Raw genomic sequence first — 17451 nt, forward strand, 5'->3', positions numbered from 1 at the left:
CCAGCGTTCGCTGGCAGGGGGCTCCTGGGAATTGTAGTCCATGGACATCTGGAGGGCCGCAGTTTGACTACCCCTGGCTTAGACAAAGGCATTAATGCGTCTAAGAAAAGGGAGCCATCATGTCGCAATAGGTATAGCTGTAGTGTTTGGGGAAGAGATTTCCCATGGCAGAGGGCCCAAGTAGTAGTCATATGAAAGACAAAGAGGTTTGCCTAGGAGCCACTGAGCAAACAGGTTTTAGCTGGTCACTAAATCAGTAATGTAATTGAGTGGAGGGTGTGTGTGTATTAAGAGGAAAGCATTCTTGAGTCTGGAGGTACCTGTGTCAGGCAGAAACTGCTATTCTGAACCTGTGGTCAAGAGAAAGCTCTTTAAAATGGAGTCCGTCCCGGCTTGGCAAACTTTAACAGTGTCATGGCTTTGGCTGAAGCCTAGACTATAGAGGGGTGCCACTGGTTGTAGAAGATAGTATGCCAGTCTGGGAGGCAGGGGTCCTATCATGCATAACAAGGGGCAGCGCAGCCAAGCCTGTGTGAGGACAAACAGCCTGATCAATGTAGAGTCTATAGGGGGTAAGAGATCCACTTTGTACTGTTGACTAAGGACTAGCAAGTGGCGGAGAGTATGTATATCAGCTTGCTGTGTACGTTCCAGCAGCAAATTGGTAGTTTGGAGGGTATTCTCAAGTATCAGCATTCCATAGTGCAAATAACCAATGGACTGTGAATGCACAGGTTGCAATGTTGTGCAAAAGTTGGATGAGCCACTTGTAGCAGTTGCAAGAGCAGCTGGATCCCCCAAGGCCATAATGAGCACAAACAATGAGAGGAAAGGGGCATTGAGCAGTTCTGCAACTTTTCTCTTCCTGGGTGGAGAGTATGTCTGGCTTGCCTCAGGCTACAGGGAGGCTGAAAATGATGTGCATTGGCTCCCCATGCATTACTGAGATGAAGGGCTTCGTAGTCTTTGCCAGACCCTGGCAGTCTTCTCTTCTGTCATCCACAGTGTGCCAATGCATATTTGCAGAGAAAGCGATACAGTGTAAAATGCCAGTTTTTATAGCAATTAAAAAACAGACAGTTTGGCTTCTTTTGGTCAGAATCTGGGTTTTCCTCCCTTCTCATTTCCTCTTTTTTTCTTGCCAGAATCACACGGGTCCTGTCCTGCTAATATAATTCTTTACAAAAATGAATTGTTTGCTAAAGCAAGCAGATAACTATTAGCTATCAGTTTGAGGCTGGTTTTTCTATATACAGAGAATCCTGTTATATTCACAGGCCAGCTACTGGATTTGTGAGTGTGACCATTGTGCCCATTTCCAGCAGTACATTGTGTTTATTTTTAGCCTATGGGAGGGATTGCGTTTCCTTGCAAGTGGTGCAGAGGGAGGGCTGGATGGAGTAGAGCAGGGGTAGTCAAACTGCGGCCCTCCAGCTGTCCATGGACTACAATTCCCAGGAGCCCCTGCCAGCGAATGTTGGCAGGGGCTCCTGGGAATTGTAGTCCATGGACATCTGGAGGGCCGCAGTTTGACTACCCCTGGAGTAGAGTTATGAATTCAGTCCCTAAGCTGGCTCTCAGCACATTTCCCGGCTCGATTCTGTCCAGCTAATGGAAACAATTTTCACTTCCTTTCATCTGGAAGGCCACCAGAAACACAATCTTGCAGAAGAGACATGAACTGCATATTATCAACAGGTGAAACTCTTTCTAGCCCTTCAGAGTTAAATTGTTCCATTTCCTCTGCTGTCTTGAAAGGGTTCACCATCTTGCCCAGCCTTGGAGCTTAGGTAGCTCATTTGAGGAAAAGCATCGCAGAGATGTATCATATTTTCAGAAAATGACTTGGCAGTGTTTGTTTCATCTGAGAAACTGCTTTGGAAGTTGGAGCTCATTGTGCCCTGCCATCACCTGACTCTTATCTTGATTGGCAAGTAAGTTCAACCTGGTATATCTTTCCACAATAGTAGATAATCTGGGACAGGAGGGACTTCACAGCAAACTGTTGCCCCTCCCCCAAAGTACATATAGAATAGAAGCATTGGCAACCCCCCCCCCCCCCATCTCTAGAATCCCCTCACCACGAAAGCATGCCAAAACCTGTGGTAGAAGTCTGCTTTTTAAGTTCTTTGCTCTTGGGTACAGAAACTCAAGTAAAAAGCCAGATGCACAAAATAAGTCAACTGAGAAGGGTGGGTGCCTGTAGAAATTACCACTTGGCCAATTCACTCCTCCAGAATTTCCTGGCTCTTCTGTGTGTGGTTGTGCCTGTTATGTTTTCACTGTTGCCACTTTTGTCACCCTGTGTATTCCTATTAAAGTTGACTGTTGCTACAGTACTGCTTCCACTTTGACTCTGTGATGACCTGTTTTGTTCCTTGGCTTCCTCTGCCTCTGTGGCCTGGTGCCCACCTTGGAAGGGGGTAAGTGTGGCAGGGCTGCTGTCTGGGGTCTTGAGGGATCAAATGGGGACTGTGCCAACTCACCAACTGCCATGGTTGATTCCAGACAACAGTTGGTGGGTAGTAAGTACATGGATCACTTGAGGGAGGGGGTCCTGCCCGTGGAAGGAAGAAGAACAGTAGTAGCATGGCCAAGGGGATGTGTGGTATGCAAATTACCCTTGCCGAACAGCAGGGCCCTGTGTCATGAAGGCTCTACATTTATGTCTTGGAATAGTCTTGAGGATTGGGGGAAGAGACGGGGGGATGTGGGTCCCTTGGAGGTCACCTGCCAGATAAGACACCTCCCACATGGTGGGTGGCCTGTGCTGTCTAGGTTTTGGTCCTCCTTTCATGGATGGCCCATCACACTTACAGGTTGGGGGCTAGGTGATGGGTGCATCATAGAACAATGGTTACTTCGATGAGTATATGGGCATGGACATTGGTGGTTACCCGGAGGAGCACCCCCAAGCTCTCTTAGGGCCACCTGAGCAGTGGATGGGTCTTGAAAAGGTATTCCCAAGGGACGATGGTTGGTTGCAACCCTCCTGTCAACCACATGCTGCACAATAATCTGTCCTTTTCTAGCTAAGTATGGCCATAGCACCTGATAGGAATGTGAGGGATGTAGGAATAGCATCTGCCAAAAAGGATGGGGGGGATAATACTAGATATTAAGCCTGCTGTAGTCAAAATACAGCGGGTGCTAGAAAGAAAGAAAGAAAGAAAGAAAGAAAGAAAGAAAGAAAGAAAGAAAGAAAGAAAGAAAGAAAGAAAGGCAGATAGGAGAGAGAGAGAGGAAGGAAGGAAGGAAGGAAGTGAATGCTGGGAGGAAGACAGGCAGGTAGATGCCTTGAAAGGGGAGGGGGCAGGGGTGGGAGGAAGGGGGGAAGTAGCGTTGGGTGAGGAGCAAGTAGCAATGGGTGGGTAAGAGTGGGGGGTTGAGAAGGGCAGCAGGCTGGGTGGGAAAGCGGGTGGCGGTGGGGAGGGGGGAGGGGGGCTCAGGAGATCGTGCCAAGGGAGAAGGGGGAGAGTAAAAGTGGCGGTGGTGAGTTGGGATGGGGGGCTTTGGAGATCACATGAACGAGAAGGGAGAGGGGAAAAGCGGCGATGGTGAGTGGGGATGGGGGAGGTGTTGGAGATCGTGTGAAGGAGAAGGGGGAGGGGGAAAGTGGCATTGGTAAGTGTGGATGGCAGGGCTTTGGAGATTGCGCGAGGGAGAAGGGGAAGTGGCGGTGGTGAGTGGGAATGGGGGAAGCTTTGGAGATCATGCGAACGAGAAGGGAGAGGGGGAAAGCGGCGATGGTGAGTGGGGATGGGGGAGGTGTTGGAGATCGTGTAAGGGAGAAGGGGGAGGGGGAAAGCGGCGGCAGAGCGCAGGAGCGAAGCAGCAGTGGCAGAGTGCATTGTGGAGGTGCGGGCCAGGGGGGGAGAAGATTGGGGGTGGAGACGAAGGGACCGGTGGCCAGGCCGAGCCCCCCCTGTCCTCCAAAGTCCACATGGCAGGGTAGGTGGCGGGGCTGCCTACCTGCCTTGTCGGTGGCCAGCCGCGAAATGGCAGCTGGCCACCAAAGGCGGAACAGGCTGGGGGGTGGGTGGGTTGGGAGGCAGGCTGACAAGTGGAGGTCCCAATTGGCTGGCGTTTCGCACCAACCGATTGGGCCGTCCGCTTGTCAGTCCAGGGGCAGGAGGCCAATGGTTGGCCCCCGCATCCCGGACTGATCCCTCCCCCACAGGCCTTAGCATTTTATTTATACCGCTCCCGCAGAGCAGTGTAAAGATTGCATTCATGTGTAGCCCTTGGGCCTAGGCTCTGATGTCAGGTGGCATGCTGCAGGCATGGGTGCTCCAACTCAGTGTGTCTGCAGGAGAGAACTAGAAGTGTGCAAGGGACTCACTTTACTGGAAAACCAGGTCTTCAGCTATGTTTTGCCCCTTTGTGGCTGCTTTGCCTCGCTATCTGCCTTGTTGGTGAGTGGTATGCCCACATGGTATGTCCATTACCCAAGTGTGTGTACGCTGCCACTGCAGTGTAAAAACCTAAGACTCAGAGTTCTGGGGCTGATCAATGTAGCTCATGTTTTGTGGCTTAGCAAATGACCTGCATGTGTGCATCCCAATGTTTAAATTGCCCCCTGGGTGCCACCACTAGCTATTTCAGGGATGCAGGGGATCAGATGGGAGCCAGTGGAAACTGGACACAGTGCTTATCACCCTCCTGTGGTTCTTTCAGTACCAGAGGCACAGCAGCCATTGAGGGAAGCAGGGTGTTCTGCACTCCATGGTTGTCTGTGAGTTGCATCAAGGGTTTTGCTGGCATAACTTTTTGCTTGTTCTAGGCATGTTCCTAGGATGGAGTGGCTTGGGGAGCCAACTTATTCCCGCCAGAACAATGATGCTCTGGAAGGGAACCATAGTGGTGCTATGGTGTGCCTGTCAGGATCAGTCCCTGCTCTCTGCCATGAGTACTGTTCAGTGAACCTGTCTGACTCCATCTTGTATGCTGTGTCTGTGCTGTGACTTTGCTGGAACGTTCCCATGTAACCAAAACGTTCCCATGTAACCATGTAGTTTTTCTTTGATTCCCCATTGCTTTGATCCTTGCATTTTCACACTGCATATTCCCCCTACTGTGAAACAATGTTACCCGGTTCCTGTAAACAGCTTATCAGCTAGCCTGAGGAGCCGGCCTGACCAAGGCCGTGCTAACTTCAACACCTTGGCAGGAAGCCTGGGATGGCACCTGGGTGAGGGGCTCTCCCCCTCCCTTGAGAACGCTCAAGTTTTGGGCGGGAGAAAATCATTGATAAGTGCCTGCTGTTCTAGTATCGAACAGATTTGACTTCGAACGTTATAGTGATCTGATCTACTGCCAATTAAAGCTTTCTTCTTATAGAAGTTTTGGTTGTGAGTTTTGTCAGCACTTGACAGTGCCTATGCCAGGGTATTGTACTAGCATATCCCTGGGTTACAAGACAAATTGTTGTGGTTGTTAATTGGCTCCCTGTGTACTGCCCTCACCCAAGATCACATTTTTGAAACTGAAAAATGAGGTTCTAAAGCACTCCTAAAGATATTTTCTTGTTACTTACGTATTTTGTTGTTCATTCTCCTTTACTTTTGTTTGCTTTTTTGGCTGTTAGCCTCTTGGTGATTTTCTGTGCACCCAGCAGTGCTCAGCCATTCTATTTTAATTGCAAAAGCATTATGTGATGTGCCCTAGATTCCACTGCACCTTCACCTCTTTACCTACTTACTATCATAGTATAGATTTTTCTGTCTAATAGTTTCTAACCAGCTACTCTCCCATTGTTTCCCCTCATGGTGTATTGGTTAAAAGTGAAGGCCTCTAATATGGAGCACTGGGTTTCTTTCTCCACTCCTTTTCTGCATGCAGCCAGCTGGGTAACCTTGGGCTAGTTATAGTTCTTCAAGGACTCACTCAGCTCCACCTACTTCACAGGGTGTCTGTTGTGGGAAGAGGAAGGCAATTGTAAGCTGTTTTGAGACTCCTTCGGGTAGTGAAAAGCATAATATAAAAACCACCACTTTTTCTTCTCTTTGCCTCCTGATTTATCAAGCTTTCAGGTGGCTGGAAACATTTATTTATTTTTATTTATATTTTAACTTATATACTGCTGCTCTCAAAGGCTCTCTGTGGTTTACAGTAAAAGTATAAAACAACCCATCCCATAAACCCCCCAATACATTAAAAGATGGCAGTTCATTGGAGTTAACTCCCATCTCCCCTCCTCTGTCCAGCTGCAGTCAGGAGCTCTTTTGTTAGGAGTAAGGGTCCTAATTTAACTAATTGTAGGGGATCCGCGAATAGTAACTCCAGGACCTCAGCCCAGCCTCAAACATATGCCTAGCACTACTTCCAAACATCTGGCAAATGTTTCCAGGGCGAGTCCGTCCGTCGGTCCATCAGGAGATAGAGCTGGGTGTCATCCGCAGATTGATGACAAACCAGCCCTTAGCTTCAGACCAGCTGGGCTAGAGGGGGCATGTAGATATTAAACAATGTGGGAGAGAGAACTGCCCCCTGTGGAACCCCACAAGGGAGCCCCACAGGATCCGATAACTCATTCCCTACAGCAACCCTCTGTGACCGGTTCCAGAGAGATGAGTGAGGTGGTGGGCCAACAACTCGTGGTTGACCATGTCAAACATGGCTGACAGATCTAAAAGTACGAGGATGGTCGACCTGCCCCGGTCCAGCTGGTGCCTGTCATCATCTATCAAGGTGACCAGCATGGTCTCCATCTCATGGCTAGGACAGAATTCCGACTGGTATGGATCCAGGGCCAAAGTTTCCTCCAAGAATGCTAGGAGCTGGTCTGCCATGGACGTGTCTTTCTATTCTCGACTTGACACATACACACTGAAGAAGAATCAGATACACATCACATATGACTATGTACATGATTTTCCTTGACAATTTTACTGAGGCCCGGGGGGGGGGGTAGTCTTTTTCTGAGGGATGTCACTGCCGCCGCCTGAGCCCCTGCTCCACTTGCTTTCCCACCGGCACCCCTGACTTCCCACCGCCTGCTGGGGGGCGCAGCCAGCAGCAGCTGTGTAGTGCTACGCTGTGGGGAAGCCCCAGCCATGGCAGCTGCTGGAGAGTACCAAAGGTGAGCCAGTGGCAGAGTGGCAGGGCCGCCCCCGAGGCAGCAGCCGGGGAGGAGGATGAGCCACGTCCCGATACCAACTGATCCACGAACCTGTCCCGGTCCCCGGGCCGGGGGTTGGGGACCACTGGACTAGACTACTGTCCATAGTATGCATTGTTTGTTGCTGTAAGTATGATCCCACTATGCAATCTTTTCATCATTTAATTGCCATGTTAATGCTTATGCTTTGGTTCAAAATGTTGATTTCTGATGGATTGATTCAGCATCTTGTCAATGTCAGGGTCCGGGGTTTCTTGTTCCTTCCCCGCCACGATGTCGGGAGCTGAAGACCAGGCCAGGAAAGATAGTTCTCAGGATAGGCAGCGTCTCAGAACGGAGTCCTGTTGAATGACTTGCATTCACGACTCCCGGGTTCAGAATAGTTTCCTCACTATGCTGAACCCCGCCTCCTCACAGACGCCGACTGCCCCATTTAAATATCCTTCCTCTCCTCGTCCTCACCTCCCGAGACCTCAGGAACCTCCCACCAGTTCTTCCGGGCACGCCTGTTCTGCATTATCTGTTCTGCCCTCACTTTGAGCCGGGCGCGACCAGTCTGTCGGCGTTCTTCGTTTCCTTTCTTTTCACTTTCCTCCTTCGTCTCTCCCGCGTATGGTATGCTCCCTGTTCCCGAGAGACTGCTACTCTGCCTGTGGTGAGAGGGTCTTTGTCTGCGAGTTGGGCCATTCCCGACAGTCAACAGTTTCCAATTTCTCCTGCAACTTTCTTCTAGAACTCCTGAAATTATTCCGGTAATTAGAGAGAAACCACATTTAAATTATTATTGGAGCAGGGCAGTTTCTCATATATGAAAATCTGCACTGGGTTTGTTATCCAAATAGGCAGTCTCCAAATTATGTGGGGGAAATTAGCTTTAAAGAAGACAAAGTGAGAGAGGGTAACTGAGATTCTCTACTTAAGAGTCAGAGTATCTTTATTGGCATAAAATAACAAAGCATAAAACTAAAACTTAACAACTTATGGAATCCACAGCAGAAATATTTTCATTTAAGATTGCCAACAAAGACTTAGCTACTTTTACAATTATCGCTGAGTCCTTCACAGTATAATTTTAATCCACTGTTTCTCATCAACACAGATAGATCTCAGTCTCTTCAAATGTTCAGCTAAAGGGTGGCAATGTAGTCTGAATTTAGGACATTCGAAGAATATGTGGTATAACATGTCAGGGATGTTCTCTCTACATATGTATACAGGGATTGTTCTCTCAGGAGAACTCTCAAAACAAACAAGAGTAGGTTCACCAGAAGGGGTTTGTAGTGAAATAGTAACTTAAACTCATACAAGTTTCTGACCTGCCTGGCTGACAATTTCATTTATCAAATGGTAGATGAACCCACAAGAGGTTCAGCCATACTGGACTTAATACTGACTAACAGGCAAGAGTTGGTGGATGAGGTGAAGGAGGTGGGGGACCCTAGGGGGAAGTGACCATGTCCTCATATAATTCCTTTTGAGATGGGGAGCCAAGGAAGCTTGTAGCCAGAGGTGGATGTTGGATTTTCGTAGGGCAAATTTAATAAACTCAGAGACATGATGAGTGTCATACCATGGACGAGAATGCTGGAAGGGAAGGGAGCATGTGAAGGGTGGGCGCTACTCAAACAGGAGCTATTGCATGCTCAATCAATGACTATCCCAGAAAGACGAAAACACTGCAGGAGCTCGAAGAAGCCTATTTGGATGAACAGAGAACTTCAAGAGGAACTAAGAAAGAAAAGGAAAATGTTCAGGAAATGGAGGGAAGGACAGAGCTCTAAAGAAGAGTACCTACAGGTTACTAGGCACTGTAGATCAATCATCAGAAAGGCCAAAGCTGAGACTGAGCTAAGATTGGCCAGGGAAGCCCATTGTAACAAGAAAAGATTTTTCAGTTATGTGAGGAGCAAACGTAAAGTAAAGGAGGCAATAGGCCCACTGTTGGGTGCGGATGGACAAACTCTAACGGAAGATGCAGAGAAAGCAGAAAGGCTTAGTGCCTATTTTACATCTGTTTTTTCCCACAGGTCAAAGTGTTTAGGCATCTAGAGATGGCCATAGCCAAAGGACAGTGTCTGGGTGGCAGGTTAACATGGATAGAGAGGTTGTCGAGAGGCATTTAGCTGCACTGGATGAGTTCAAATCTCGAAGAACTTTCCAGAGAACTTGCACAGCCCTTGTCCATCATCTTCGGAACCTCGTTAAGGACTGGAGATGTCCCGGAGGACTGGAAGAGAGCAAATGTTATTCCGATCTTCAAAAAAGGGAGGAAGGATGACCCGGGAAACGACAGACCAGTGAGTCTGACCTCTGTTGTGGGGAAGATAATGGAGCAGATATTAAAGGGAGCGATCTGCAAACATCTGGAGGACAATTTGGTGATCCAAGGAAGTCAGCATGGATTTGTCTCCAACAGGTCCTGCCAGACCAACCTGGTTTCTTGTTTTGACCAAGTAACAGGTTTGCTGGATCGGGGAAATTCGGTTGATGTCATTTACTTGGATTTTAGTAAAGCTTTTGACAAGGTTCCCCATGATGTTCTGATGGATAAGTTGAAGGACTGCAATCTGGATTTTCGGATAGTTCAGTGGATAGGGAATTGGTTAGAGAACCGCACTCAAAGAGTTGTTGTCAATGGTGTTTCATCAGACTGGAGAGAGGTGAGTAGCGGGGTACCTCAGGGCTCGGTGCTTGGCCCGGTACTTTTTAACATATTTATTAATGATCTAGATGAGGGGGTGGAGGGACTACTCATTAAGTTTGCAGATGACACCAAATTGGGAGGACTGGTAAATACTCTGGAAGACAGAGTTCAACAAGATCTAAACACAATGGAAAAATGGGCAAATGAGAACAAGATGCCATTTAATAAAGATAAGTGTAAAGTTCTGCATCTGGGTCAAAAAAATGAAAAGCATGCCTACTGGATGGGGGATACGCTTCTAGGTAACACTGTGTGTGAACGAGACCTTGGGGTACTTGTGGATTGTAAACTAAACACGAACAGGCAGTGTGATGCAGCAGTAAAAAAGGCAAATGCCATTTTGGGCTGTATCAACAGAGGCATCACATCAAAATCACAAGATGTCATAGTCCCATTGTATACAGCACTGGTCAGACCACACCTGGAGTACTGTGTGCAGTTCTGGAGGCCTCACTTCAAGAAGGACGTAGCTAAAATTGAAAGGGTACAGAGGAGAGCGACGAAGATGATCTGGGGCCAAGTGACCAAGCCCTATGAAGATAGGTTGAGGGACTTGGGAATGTTCAGCCTGGAGAAAAGGAGGTTGAGAGGGGACATGATAGCCCTCTTTAAGTATTTGAAAGGTTGTCACTTGGAGGAGGGCAGGATGCTGTTTCTGTTGGCTGCAGAGGAGAGGACACGCAGTAATGGGTTTAAACTTCAAGTACAACGATATAGGCTAGATATCAGGAAAAAATGTTTCACAGTCAGAGTAGTTCAGCAGTGGAATAGGCTGCCTAAGGAGGTGGTGAGCTCCCCCTCACTGGCAGTCTTCAAGCAAAGGTTGGATACACACTTTTCTTGGATGCTTTAGGATGCTTAGGGCTAATCCTGCGTTGAGCAGGGGGTTGGACTAGATGGCCTGTATGGCCCCTTCCAACTCTATGATTCTATGATTCTATGATTCTATGATTTTAAGTCTTGTTCCTGAAACTTTGGTTCAGGCTTCGGCCCTGCAAAATCTTTAGTGGGCCTCCTGAGAAAGTCTTTGCTCTCATAGTTTAAGAATGTAGTGCCAATTAATTGCACACGTGCCCTTGAGGAGCTTCACACTATCCGCACTTACTGATAAGACAATTGGTTTCAGTTGTTCCCAATTAACTTGTGAGAAATGGGCCTTGAGTGAGATGGGTCAACATTATATCATCTGGTTCAGGATTGGCTCATCTAACTTGACATTAGTAACCCTATTGGTTAATTAATAAATTATTAATTTGGATATGATTGGTTTTTGTGCCCAAGACCCCACGTGGGAATCAGCCATAAAGGTTTTGTATTGTTACATCCCATTGTTCAGATTTTGGGGAAACCGTTGTCTGTGCCTTGTGAACCTGCAACTTTGAAATTCTGTCTTGTCATACTGCCTTCTTGTGAGTATCATGTGTTAGCCAGATATACTGTATAATGTTTTTGTTTTCTCACTGCCAGTGTATATGTGTGCAATATCAATTTATTTTTCAGAACTTTGTCATTTGATTCTCAGACAAGCTAAGACGAAGCCTAGCCAGCCTAACTTGCGCCATACTACCAACTAAGCCTTTTGATTGTGTGACTTGTCCCTGGACAGGGTCAAGCTCCCTGGTAATTCCCTGATAGGCTTCAAGACTGCCTCTGGGTCTTGGACACCTAGGGACCCATTCAGAGGTGGTAGCAGACTACCAACCAAGGAGGATAGATTATTTGCCTTCTTGGGTTTTGTAACTGTTTTGTCTTCTCGTGTGGCACTCTGTTCTCTAAAGACTGTGGGCTTGGCTTTGGGGAACTGGGGTGTGACCACATGGTGGCTGAGCTGTGGGATCTCCTTAGCTTGTTTTAAGTCTTTTTGAACTCTGTGCACATTGCTAGTTGTATACTGCAGTGGTTTGTTATTTTGGACTAGTCAGTCAGGATGGCTGAGGGTTTTGACCCTGAGCTGAAAACTCTGCAGACCATGGATGAATGGAACATTGCAGAGGACACTGTTCAGACCCCTTTGCATATTGAGGAACCGGTTGTTGCACCGCATCCCCGGCTTTCAGAGACTGAAAGGGAGTTTATGTGGAAACTAGGGGCAAAGCCTGTTGTATCCTAGAATACAATGGGCACTAGAGCTTGGCAGTGGGAAGAGGAAGGGGAGGGGTTGTCCAGTCTGTAAGGCCATGGGGTTGAATGTGTGTGTTGTATGGGAGGTTGTGGTGGCGTAGTGGCAAATTAGGGCATGAGTGTGGAGATATGGGTATCAAGAACCTGTGGTGTGGACTGTTCGTTCAGTGTGGGAGAGGACTGACCTTTGGGAATTTTGGCATAGTGGTTACAGATGAGCTTTCCAGAGCCATGCCTTCAGATATGTGAAGGGAAAATCAGACTGGAGACTCTTCTTAAGGGAAGATTACATGGCAACCAATTCCTCCCAGTTCTGCATCATTTCCCTTCTTTTGTGAATTAGGCCACATTCACCAAAATGTTCCTCTGCCCTAATACACATGGGGCAGTCACAGTACACACTTTCCCTTTTCCCGGGAGTATAGCCAAAAAGACGGAGGATGACTTAGGATGCTTATAAAGATAAGGGCACCCTTCCTCCTGCACCTTGTACCAATGGTCAATTTTACATAATGTTGGAGAAGCAGAAGCGGGTGTTTGCCATGTGCGCTCAAGCACCTCAGACACCCCTCTGATCAATGGAAGTGCTACAGGGCCCAAATCCGGGGAATGTAGAAACTCCGTCAGCGGGTCTTCTTATTTTTCAGTATTGACCCTGTAAGGGAGTTTTAGGGCATTAGCCATAAGTATAAGTTGTTCTGAGTATGGCTTGTTCTCATCTGAGGGAGAACGCCCTGTGGTAACCTCAACCTCTTCAGGAGAAAGAGTTACATTGTTAACATCATCATGCTCAGAGTCATTGTCTCTCTAATATGTGCTTGACGCCGAAGAGATTCATCGTCAGAGACCGGACCTCTCGACGTCGATGGTGCTCTCGACGTTGAAGGCCCTTGTCGTCGATACGACTCTGAAGCCGCTACCCGCGCCGTCAACGTCGAAGGCCTATCGCTCCATTGGCGCCAGGAAGCTGGAACCATCATGGGCACCCACGGGTCCTCTGACGACGGTGATGACGAGATCCGTCGACGACGATCATGTCTGGATGGAATGTCCTCCTCCGAAGACGATGGCGAACTGCGCAGTCTCAACCTCGGGGGCGAATGTCGACGTCGAGGTACTGAGGAGTCTCTGCGAGTCCCAGCCGAAAGCGGAAGATCCCCCGCTGTCGAAGATGGACCTCTCGACGCCGAAGGTAGGTCTCTCGATGCCGAAGGTAGGTCTCTCAACGTCGAAGATAGGTCTTTCGACGCCGAAGGGAGGTCTCTCGACGCTGAAGGTAGGTCTTGCGACGCTGAAGGTAGGTCTCTCAACGCCGAAGGCTCTCGAGCGCGAATCGGTGCCTCTGCTGACGTCGATCGGTGATATAGCGGTATGCTCCGCCTCCGATAGAGAGATGGTTTCCCGGCTTTGAGACCGTCCTCTCGACCCCACATCCGATCTCGGCGGGGAGGGGGAGATTTACCTTCTGGCTTTCTTCAAAGCCTTAGAAGATACAGGGCATCGACCCCTAGAGGGAGGAACTGCCCTCTTCTTCTTTTTAGTAGGATTAGAACCCAGACCTTCAGCCTCAGAAACCCCTTCAGCCGAAAGAGAAGGCCTCAGATCCTGTGGGGGTTTCAAAGATTTCTCCCACAGCGCTGCCTTTAAGCGCCTGGCCCGTTCATCTCAGGTCTTGGGTGTCAGCTTTTTACAAGAGGGACAGCTATTCACTGAATGCCCCTCTCCCAAGCAGAGCAGGCACGAAGTGTGGTTGTCAGATTGTGCCATTTTTGAACCACACTGATCACACTTCTTAAACAGTGCCATTTTTTCTCTCAGAAAATATCTTCTTCTTCAATCCAAATATCTCACCTGAGGTGATTTATCAAGAGCTAGTTGGCTAGCTTCCTTCTCTACCAGCGGCAAAAAAAGGACTGAGGGAAGAGTGCTAGCTCCTCCCACATCACGTGACTTTGGGCGGGAAAAGTCACTCTGTGAGGGGAGGGGCTGGCACTCTTGGGAGTCTTTTTGAGCTTATGTTGGCTGGTTATATCTCCGAAGCAGGCCTGCGATTCCGCAGAACCCATGTGTGACTGCACAGAACCCACGAAGATGAACGTTTGCCTAGAGTTGACAGCCTGATTGAATTATTAGGCAGAGCAAAGTACATAACTGTTTTTGATCTGACAAAAGGTTGTTGGCAAATTCCTTTATCTAAGGAAGCCTCTGAAATCTGCATTCATCACACACATGGGTTTGTACCAGTTTAAAGTTCTTCCTTTTGGTTTAAGAAATGCTCCTGCGTGTTTCCAACATTTGATTAACACTCTGATTAATGACATGTCCACATTTTGCTATGTGTAACGATGACTTAGCCATTTTTCTGACACATGGGAAGAACACCTTGAGCATGTTAAGAGAGTACTGGCTCGGCGTAAAGAAGGCAATTTAACTGTAAAAATTTCTAAGTGCCAGTTCGCTCAAGGAGAGGTGGGCTATCTTGGATTCAAGATTGGTTCAGGAGCTATTAAGCCTCAGCAAGCCAAGGTTCAAGCTATCCAGGATTGGCCTGTTCCTAAGACTAAGAAGAATGTAATGTCTTTCTTGGGCCTATGCGGGTACTATCGAAGATTCACCCCCTCATTTCTGTTCATTGGCTACGCCTCTCACTGATTTGTGTAGAAAAAAGTTACCTGTTAATGTTAACTGGACACCTGCTTTCAGCAAGCCTTTGATTCTCTTAAACAGGCCCTGCTGCAATCCAATGTTCTTCTTGCCCCAAATCCAAAGGAAAAATACATTGTCCAATCAGATGCTAGCTAGACAGGTTTTGGCTGTGTTCTGATCCAAAAAGGTCCTGATGGTGAAATGCAACCTGTGGTATTCTTAAGTAACAAACTTTTGCCCAGAGAACGTAATTATTCCACCATAGAAAAGGAGTGCTATGCTCTTGTCTGGGTTTTGACTAAGCTACGTGCTTATTTGTGGGGTGCACATTTTGAGGTTCAAACAGACCATTCACTTTTGTGTTGGCTAGACTGTGTCAAGGATTCAAATCAGAAACTCCTTAGATGGAGCCTGGCTTTGCAAGACTTCCAGTTCACTGTGTCTCATATTCCTGGGAAGAAAAACATCGTTGCTGACACTTTTGTGGTCTGAATTGTTGTAACTGCTTTTATAGTAATTTTGCTATTTTAGATTCTGATTTTTGTATTCTGCACCTTCCAATGCTGCCAGTACACATGTACCTCTAGCCATTTGATTTTATATGTTATTTTTTATTAGAAGTAGCATTGAAAAGATTTCTTATAAGGTATTTTACACATCTTTTATGCTTGTGCACTCAGAATTTGTAGTGAAGAAAATAGTGCCTTGTGAACTTGCAACTTTGAAATTCTGTCTTGTCATCCTGCCATTCTTGTGAGTATCATGTGTTAGCCAGAAATATTATATAACATTTTTGTTTTCTCACTGCCAGTGTATAATTAAATGTGTACACCTCAATAAATGTCAATTTATTTTTCAGAACTTTGTCATTTGATTCTGAGACAAGCTAAGACGAAGCCTAGAGTGCCTAACTTGTGCCAAAGTAACAACTAAGCCTGGACAGGGTCAAGCTCCCTGGTAATTCCCTGATAGGCCTCAAGACTGCCTCTGGATCTTGGACACCTAGGGACCCATTCAGAGGTGGTAGCAGACTACCAACCAAGGAGGATAGATTATTTGCCTTCTTGGGTTTTGTAACTGTTTTGTCTTCTCGTGTGCCACCCTGTTCTCTAAAGTCTGTGGATTTGGCTTTGGGGAACTGGGGTGGGACCACAGGGTTTTTATTTAAAATAAATATAAATGGGCAAGACATACATACTAACACTCTTAAAACATATAAGGCTAGGTAAGAGGAAATCAGGATGAAGAGGAAAGAAAGCAGTTTTGAGAGGCAATATTTTTAAGGATTCACAGAAGCAGAAGTGAAATGACCAGCATTTTATGCAGAGAAGAAAAGGCAGGCCCACACATAAGTGTGTGTGTGTGGGGGGGGGGCTGTAGAGAGTACAAGCACACACACACAGCACTGGTAGGTAGGTGCCCTTGATATGTGGAAAATATTCCCTGGGGCAATCTCATAGCCCGTGAAACAGTAACTTGGGTAATCTTCTGGGGTTGAGCGATCGTCTGGGAGAAGCCTAATGGGTCTACCAGGAGTTGAACTATAGGTACTAATGGTTCTTGATGACTCTTGAATTACTGGACAGGAAAGCTACCAAATTTGAAGAAATGTCTAATTATGCCCATCGGTGCAAGGGAAATGGGACTGGAAAATGATGAGATTATTACTAAATTATTAAGAGACCTGTTGTCTTATACATCTCCCTGTGGTAGAGAGGAAGTTGTTAGTGGGTCAGCCTTTCCTTCCCACACATTCTAAAGTTCATGTCCAGACTTATCTCTGGAGGCTTGTCTCTGGCTGGCATCCATTTCCGGGTTCTGTTGGATCAGATAATGTATTTGCATGTGAACAGGTTGAAATCTATTTCTGTGTCATATTTGGCCAGGCAGTGTATTGCATTGAATATTTGAAATGATACTGAAGAAAGGGCATTTATGGTTTTTGATCTAAAACAATAGAATAGGGAGGACCAGAGATCTCTTCAAAAAAAATAGGAGATATGAAGAGAACGTTTCATGCAAAGCTGTATATGATAAAGGACCAAAATGGTAGGGACCTAACAGAAGCAGAAGAGATTTAAAAAGGTAGCAAAATTATACAGAAGAACTATACAAGAGTGAGTTTAACATTCCTAATACCCACATTCCTGGAGACAGACATCCTGGAATTTGAAGTCAAATGGACCTTAGGAAGTCTGAGCAACAATACAACTAGTGGAGGTGACAGCATTCCAGTTGAACTATTCAAAATCTTAAAGACGATGCAGTAAAAGTGCTACACTCAATATGCCAGCCAATTTGGAAAACTCAACAGTGGCCACAGGATTGGAAAAGGTCAGTTTACATTCCAATCCCAAAGAAGGGCAATGCCAAAGAATGTTTCAAATTACCACAACAATTGCACTCATTTCTCATGCTAGCAAAGTTATGCTCAAAATCCTACAAGCTGGGCTCCAGCAATATGTGGACCGAGAACTTCCAGAAGTACAGGCAGGATTTTGAAGAGGCAGAGGAACTAGAGATCAAATTGCCAACATACGCTGGATCATGGAGAAATCTAGGGAGTTCCAGAAGAACATCTACTTCTGCTTCATTGACTATGCTAAAGCCTTTGATTGTGTGGAGCACAACAAATTGTGGCAAGTTCTTAAAGAGATGGGAATACCAGAGCATTTTATTGAGAAACCTCTTGAGAAACCTCTATGTAGGTCAAGAAGCAAAAGTGAGAACCGGGCATGGAATCACTGATTGGTTCAAAATTGCGAAAGGAATTTGGCAAGACTGTATACTGTTGCCTTGCCTATTTAACTTGTATGTGGAGCACATCATGAGAAAGGCGGTGTTATATGAGTTACAAATT

The sequence above is a fragment of the Paroedura picta genome, chromosome 3 (genome assembly GCF_049243985.1).
Source record: "Paroedura picta isolate Pp20150507F chromosome 3, Ppicta_v3.0, whole genome shotgun sequence".
NCBI classification, from domain to species: domain Eukaryota; kingdom Metazoa; phylum Chordata; class Lepidosauria; order Squamata; family Gekkonidae; genus Paroedura; species Paroedura picta.